At 35.6% G+C, this 7,352-nt stretch overlaps 1 long non-coding RNA gene across 2 annotated transcripts in view; it reads left to right on the top strand.

Annotated features, from left to right (window-relative positions):
- Positions 1 to 2,072: 2,072 nt before the first annotated feature.
- Positions 2,073 to 7,352, top strand: part of LOC135115228 (uncharacterized) — a 6,987-nt gene continuing 1,707 nt past the window's right edge. For both annotated transcript variants that reach the window (XR_010275916.1, XR_010275915.1), the window contains exons 1-2: positions 2,073 to 2,228; positions 2,969 to 3,000. This is a non-coding gene — a long non-coding RNA (uncharacterized LOC135115228). The remainder of the gene's footprint in view (positions 2,229 to 2,968; positions 3,001 to 7,352) is intronic.

Raw genomic sequence — 7,352 nt, 5'->3', positions numbered from 1 at the left:
AAAATTAGCGGCAATTTCAGGCACAGCGCACATACCACAGTTGCCAAATATTCAAATCACTCAAGCTCAAAAACTTTGCAAAAGGCTAATAATTTTACTATATATATATATATATATATATATATATATATATATATATATATATATATATATATATATATATATATATATATATATATATATATATATATACCGTTGGATAGGAAATTCTATTCTGTGTTCAGTATCGTTGAAAAAAAAGTTCATGAAAATTGCAGAAAATTGACAGTCACTACAAAATATAATTTTCGTCATCCTTCTACTTTTTGCAAGTTAGGAATTGACTTCAGGGAATAAAAGAAATAAAATTTATATCGTATAAGATTGATAGAGTTATGCTATATGGTACTAATTTCGTTACGATCGGCCGCATAGTTACGGAGATATTAGCGTTTGAATAGCGTTACAAGTGGGCCAGACATATAGCGCCTAGCCTAACATTGAAAGAAATAATTCCATCTGAAAATTTTGCGAAAGACGAATGGTCCTCCTATACACCATTGGATAGAAAATTTAATTTTGCCTTCAGTGTTATGTGCTCGATCTTACTGAGACAAAAACAGGAAATCCAGTTTTTGACACCCTTCTACTATTTGGAAGTTACCCATTGAGTTTAAGAAATAGAAGAGAGGACAGCTACATCATATAAAATTGAAAGAGTTGTACTATCATATGGTGCTAATTTAGTTACATTCGCCCGCGTAGTTCCGGAGATATTAACGTTTGAATAGCGTTATATATATATATATATATATATATATATATATATATATATATATATATATATATATATATATATATATATATATATATATATATATATATATATTGCCCTTGGCCAGTCTCTCTCATATATATATATATATATATATATATATATATATATATATATATATATATATATATATATATATATATATATATATATATATATATATATATATATATATATATATATAAATTTCGCAACACTGGGCTACTCAAAGTGAAACTCCAACCTCCATAGTAAACTTCGCTTTGTTCATAATTATCATTATTGTTGTTGTTGTTGTTGTTGTTGTTGTTATCAACAATATTATTAGTAATAACAAAAAAAAATAATACCAGCAACAACGACAACAATATATATATACATATATATATATATATATATATATATATATATATATATATATATATATATATATATATATATATATATATATATATATATATATATATATATGTATATGTATATATATATATATATATATATATATATATATATATATATATATATATATATATATATATATATATATATATATATATATATATATATATATATATATATATATATATATATATGTATATATATATATATATATATATATATATATATATATATATATATATATATATATATATATATATATATATATATATATATATATATATATATATATATATATATATATATATATATATATATATATATATATATATATATATATATGAGAGAGACTGGCCAAGGGCAATATATATATATATATATATATATATATATATATATATATATATATATATATATATATATATATATATATATATATATATATATATATATATGAGAGAGACTGGCCAAGGGCAATATATATATATATATATATATATATATATATATATATATATATATATATATATATATATATATATATATATATATATATATATATATATATATATATATATATATATATATATATATATATATATATATATATATATATATATATATATATACAGAATTGGTTTCTAGTTTATTTTTCCTGATGTATGAATATTAATTGTTTTATGTGGCAAGGAATACAAGAGAGTACAACGAAATACAGCCAGAATACTCCTGACTTGCCAGCCCCTCATTTGACAACTCAATTCAACCACTGATCCAGCTACTCAAGAGTGACAACATTCCTCAGACTTTTTGTAATACTCCCGTTATTCCCAGGGCGCGATAGTCACCCTCACGTGTTTCCCATCCTAATCTTGTGCCTCATAAAAGTAAACACTCTTCCATGGTGTCACTGCGGTGCTTCCTCTCGTCACTCACGCACCAACGGTTGCCCTGTCAAGAACCCGCTGCCCAGACACGGCCGTCACTCCTCATCCACTATCTTAGAATGAGGCTCCTCGTTTTGCTGTTCCTGTGTGTGAGTACTGCTGTCAGAGATGGAGACTCTCTCTCTCTCTCTCTCTCTCTCTCTCTCTCTCTGTGTGTGTGTGTGTGTGTGTGTGTGTGTGTGTGTGTGTGTGTTTCATTACTTGTAAGAATAGTGAATTATTTGTCAATGAACTTTAAAGTATATTTTTTTAATGTTGAGGTTATTATTTGAATGTTTGCTAACCAGTTCTAGAAAAAAAAAGTTGTATTCAAAGCTTGAAATCAGTAAATCAAATTTATTTTTGAGTTCTTAGGGCCAGCCTCTCTTTTCGTGATGGTGTTCAAAAGGTTACCTTCCTTCACATTCCTGTGTGCGCTTTTACGTGGACAGTGATATCTTGTGAAAGGCTCCGTTTATTCAAAAGTTACTGTAATTTATAGAGAGATGGTGATACTGCATGTCCTGCAGATGAGAATAAATGGATTAAGATCACATGTAAGATAGAAGATGGAAAGACTTGTAGTAGTAATGGTGTGTGTGTGTGTGTGTGTGTGTGTGTGTGTGTGTGTGTGTGTGTGTGTGTGTGTGTGAGTGTGTGTGTGTGTGTGTGTGAACTTCTGCATCATTAATTGGGAAAAAAATGTCCATAAAGACCTGACTTATAATCTCTGTGGCCTTTATTAATATTCCTTATGAGAAGATTATGTATTTCAGAATTCAAAACTCACATCCTTTCAAGAGGTAAATGACAACTAATAGGGGTTTTGTTTCCTTCCTCCGTGCCTCAGGTGGCGGTTGTCTCCGCGTACAATAAAGCATAGTAAGTTATGAATGCCCGATGATGATGATGACGATGATGATAGTAGTAGAAGTAGTAATAAAAAAATAATAATAACAATAATAATAACAATAATAACAACAACAACAACAACAACAACAACAATAATAATAATAATAATAATGATAATAATAATAATAATAATAATAATAATAATAATAATAATAGTAATAATAATACCAAAACTTATTATTATTATTATTATTATTATTATTATTATTATTATTATTATTATGATTATTATTATTATTATTATTATTATTATTATTATTATTATTATTATTATTATTATTATTATTATTATTATTATTATCACTATCATTATCCAATTCTTATCATTATGTTTTCTTATTTATTGCCACTTATTTACACTTTCGTGCATATAACACATTAGTTTTATAAGCAGTAAGCAGCAAGTACTGGACCGTTTTGTACTGGATCAGGGGATGTTATGAGCTTTCCAGTGACCCAGCTGTGACTTACTGAACGTTTCCCTTTCACAACACAAGGAAACAGTCACAGTCTGCCCTCTAAAGGCAGCACTCTTCTCTTACACAACTCTACGTGCACCTAATACACGCACATTCTTCACTCAAAATTAAGAATTTTACGGTAATTCCTACACCATCCTCGGAGTCCCCATCTGGGAAGGAGCCACAAATTTGTGGTCCCTTTCCCAGAACAGTCCGACCTAGAGACATTTAATGTCCCCAGGTCGGACTGTTCTTCTTCTGGTATTAACCCTAAGAGTCTTGACACCTCCCTCAACTCCTTCTTCATTGACTGTAACATTCGTGGCCTAAGATCTAATTTTCAATCTGTGGAACGCCAGCCTTATCTTCTTTTCCTCACTGAAATGCAGGTGTCTGAGGCAACTGACAGAAGCCCCTTCTTTGTTTCCTACTACTTTCCCTATCTTCATTTTCAATCAGAAGCCTGACGTGTCTGTGTGAGCAAAGACCAAACTTGCTCTTGTGCCCATGCTATTGACACTACTGAATTTTTTACCATCTGGTTATGACTTCAGTGTCATTCTCAAGCTAAATTTATATGTACTGTGTACCTCTCACCTAACTCCTCTGACTGTAAAAAAATTCCTTGACTTTAATTTCCAAAGTGTAGCACACTGACTCTCTTCTCTCTTGTGGAGAGCTCCATTCTTGGAGACTTCAATGTTCATCACCAGTTTTTGCTTTCCTCTCCCTTCACTGACCAGCCCGGTGAAGTAGTTTTTAACTTTGCTATCCTCCACTACCTTGGGCAATTAGTGCAACATCCTACATGTATTCCTGACCGTCTTAGAAATACGCCCAACATTCTTGACCTTTTCCTAACCTATAATCCTTCTGTTTATGCTGCCGTAATCTCATATCTGTATTTTGAACTACAGATCTAATTCCTCCTCAGGATCCTCCAAAGTGGAAGTGCCTCTGGTGTTTTGCATTTGCTAGTGGCAGGGACATGAGGATTTTTCTTGGAATGACTACTGCTTCCGTTTCAGAGATCCGTCTCTGATCTTGCATGTATACCCTCCTCCCGCGGCTTTGCTGCACAAGACTTTTCTACTTTCATTCCTATCCTGTCCACCTTTCTAATTGAGAATACTGGTTAACTCTTGCGTTAGAGAGGTGGACAGAATAGGGGTGAGAGAAAGAAGAAAGTCTTGTGCAGCGAGGCCGCGGAAGGAGGGTAGGCATGCAGTTAGCAAGATCAGAAGAGCAGTTAGCATGAAAATAGCGGTAGAAGACAGCTAGATATGCAACATTGCGGCGGTGGGAGAGAGGCTGAAAACAGTCAGTTAGAGGAGAGGAGTTGATGAGACGAAAAGCTTTTGATTCCACCATGTCTAGAAGAGGAGTATGAGAGGAACCCCCCCAGACATGTGAAGCATACTCCATACATGGACGGATAAGGCCCTTCTACAGAGTTAGCAGTTGGGAGGGTGAGAAAAACTGGTGGAGACGTTTCAGTACACCTAACTTCATAAAAGCTGTTTTAGCTAGAGATGAGATGTGAAGTTTCCAGTTCAGATTATAAGTAAAGGACAGACCGAGGATGTTCAGTGTAGAAGAGGGGGACAGTTGAGTGTCATTGAAGAATAGGGGATAGTTGTCTGGAAGGTGGTGTCGAGTTGATAGATGGAGGAATTGAGTTTTTGAGGAATTGAACAATACCAAGTTTGCTCTGCCCCAATCAGAAATTTTAGAAAGATCAGAAGTCAAGCGTTCTGTGGATTCCCTGCGTGATGTTTACCTCCTGAAGGGTCGGACGTCTATGAAAAGACGTGGAAAAGTGCAGGGTGGTATCATCAGTGTAGGAGTGGATAGGACAAGAAGTTTGGTTTAGAAGATCATTAATGAATAATAAGAAGAGAGTGGGTGACAGGACAGAATGCTGAGGAACACTACTGTTAATAGATTTAGGAGAAGAACAATGACCGTCTACTACAGCAGCAATAGAACGGTCAGAAAGGAAACTTGAGATGAAGTTACAGAGAGAAGAATAGAAACCGTAGGAGGGTAGTTTGGAAATCAAAGCTTTGTGCCAGACTCTATCAAAAGCTTTTCATATGTCCAAGGCAACAGAAAAAGTTTCACCAAAATCTCTAAAAGAGGATGACCAAGACTCAGTAAGGAAAGCCAGAAGATCACCAGCAGAGCGTCCTTGACGGAACCCATACTGGCGATCAGATAAAAGGTTGTGAAGTGATAGATGTTTAAGAATCTTCCTGTTGAGGATAGATTAAAAAACTTTATATAGGCAGGAAATTAAAGCAATAGGACGGTAGTTTGAGGGATTAGAACGGTCACCCTTTTTAGGAACAGGTTGAATGTAGGCAAACTTCCAGCAAGAAGGAAAGGTAGATGTTAACAGACAGAGCTGAAAGAGCTTGACTAGGCAAGGTGCAAGCACGGAGGCACAGTTTCGGAGAACAATAGGAGGGACCCCATCAGGTCCATAAGCCTTCCGAGGGTTTAGGCCAGCGAGGGCATGGAAAACTTCATTGCGAAGAATTTTAATACGTGGCATGAAGTAGTCAGAGAGTGGAGGAGAGTGAGGAACAAGCCCAGAATCGTCCAAGGTAGAGTTTTTAGCAAAGGTTTGAGCGAAGAGTTCAGCTTTAGAAATAGATGTGATAGCAGTGGTGCCATCTGGTTGAAATAGAGGAGGGAAAGAAGCAAAGTTATTGGAGATATTTTTGGCTAAATGCCAGAAATCACGAGGGGAGTTAGATCTTGAAAGGTTTTGACATTTTCTGTTAATAAAGGAGTTTTTGGCTAGTACCTTTTGTAGGCCACCTCTCTATCATGTATAGCACGAGAACAAGCTGTGTTAAACCAAGGTTTAGAAGGTTTAGGACGAGAAAAAGAGTGAGGAATGTACACCTCCATGCCAGACACTATCACCTCTGTTATGCGCTCAGCACACAAAGACGGGTGTCTGACACAGAAACAGTAGTCATTCCAAGGAAAATCAGCAAAATACCTCCTCAGGTCCCCTCAACTAGCAGAGGCAAAACGCCAGAGGCACCTTCGCTTAGGGGGGATCCTGAGGAGGGATTGGAGCGATAGGACAAGATAAAGATATGAGATTGTGATCGGAGGAGCCCAACGGAGAAGAAAGGGTGACAGCATAAGCAGAAGGATTAGAGGTCAGGAAAAGGTCAAGATTGATGGGCGTATCTCCAAGACGGTCAAGAATACGAGTAGGGTGTTGCACCAATTGCTCTAGGTCATGGAGGATAGCAAAGCTGTAGGCTAGTTCACCAGGCTGGTCAGTGAAGGGAGAGGAAAGCCAAAGCTGGTGGTGAACATTGAAGTCTCCAAGAATGGAGATCTTTTGCAAAAGGGAAGAGGGTCAGAATGTGCTCCACTTTGGAAGTTAAGTAGTCCAAGAATTTCTTATAGGTAGAGGAGTTAGGTGAGAGATATACAGCACAGATAAATTTAGTATGAGAGTGACTCTGTAGTCGTAGCCAGATGGTGGAAAACTCGGAAGATTCAAGAGCTTGGGCACGAGAGCAGGTTAAGTCATTGCGCACATAAACGCAGCATCCAGCTTTGGATCGAAAATGAGGATAGAGAAAGTAGGAGGGAACAGAAAAGGGGCTACTGTCAGTTGCCTCAGACACCTGAGTTTCAGTGAAGAAAAGAAGATGAGGTTTAGAAGAGGAGAGATTTTGTTCTACAGATTGAAAATTAGATCTTAGACCGCGAATGTTGCAGAAGTTAATGAAGAAAAAGTTGAGGGGGGTGTCAAGACAGTTAGGGTCGTCGACAGAAAGGCAGTCCGACCTGGGGATATTTATGGTCCCCTCCCCAGATGGGGACTCC

This window comes from Scylla paramamosain, chromosome 29 (assembly GCF_035594125.1).
Source record: "Scylla paramamosain isolate STU-SP2022 chromosome 29, ASM3559412v1, whole genome shotgun sequence".
Lineage (NCBI taxonomy): Eukaryota > Metazoa > Arthropoda > Malacostraca > Decapoda > Portunidae > Scylla > Scylla paramamosain.
This window is presented reverse-complemented; position numbering and strand designations above follow the sequence as displayed.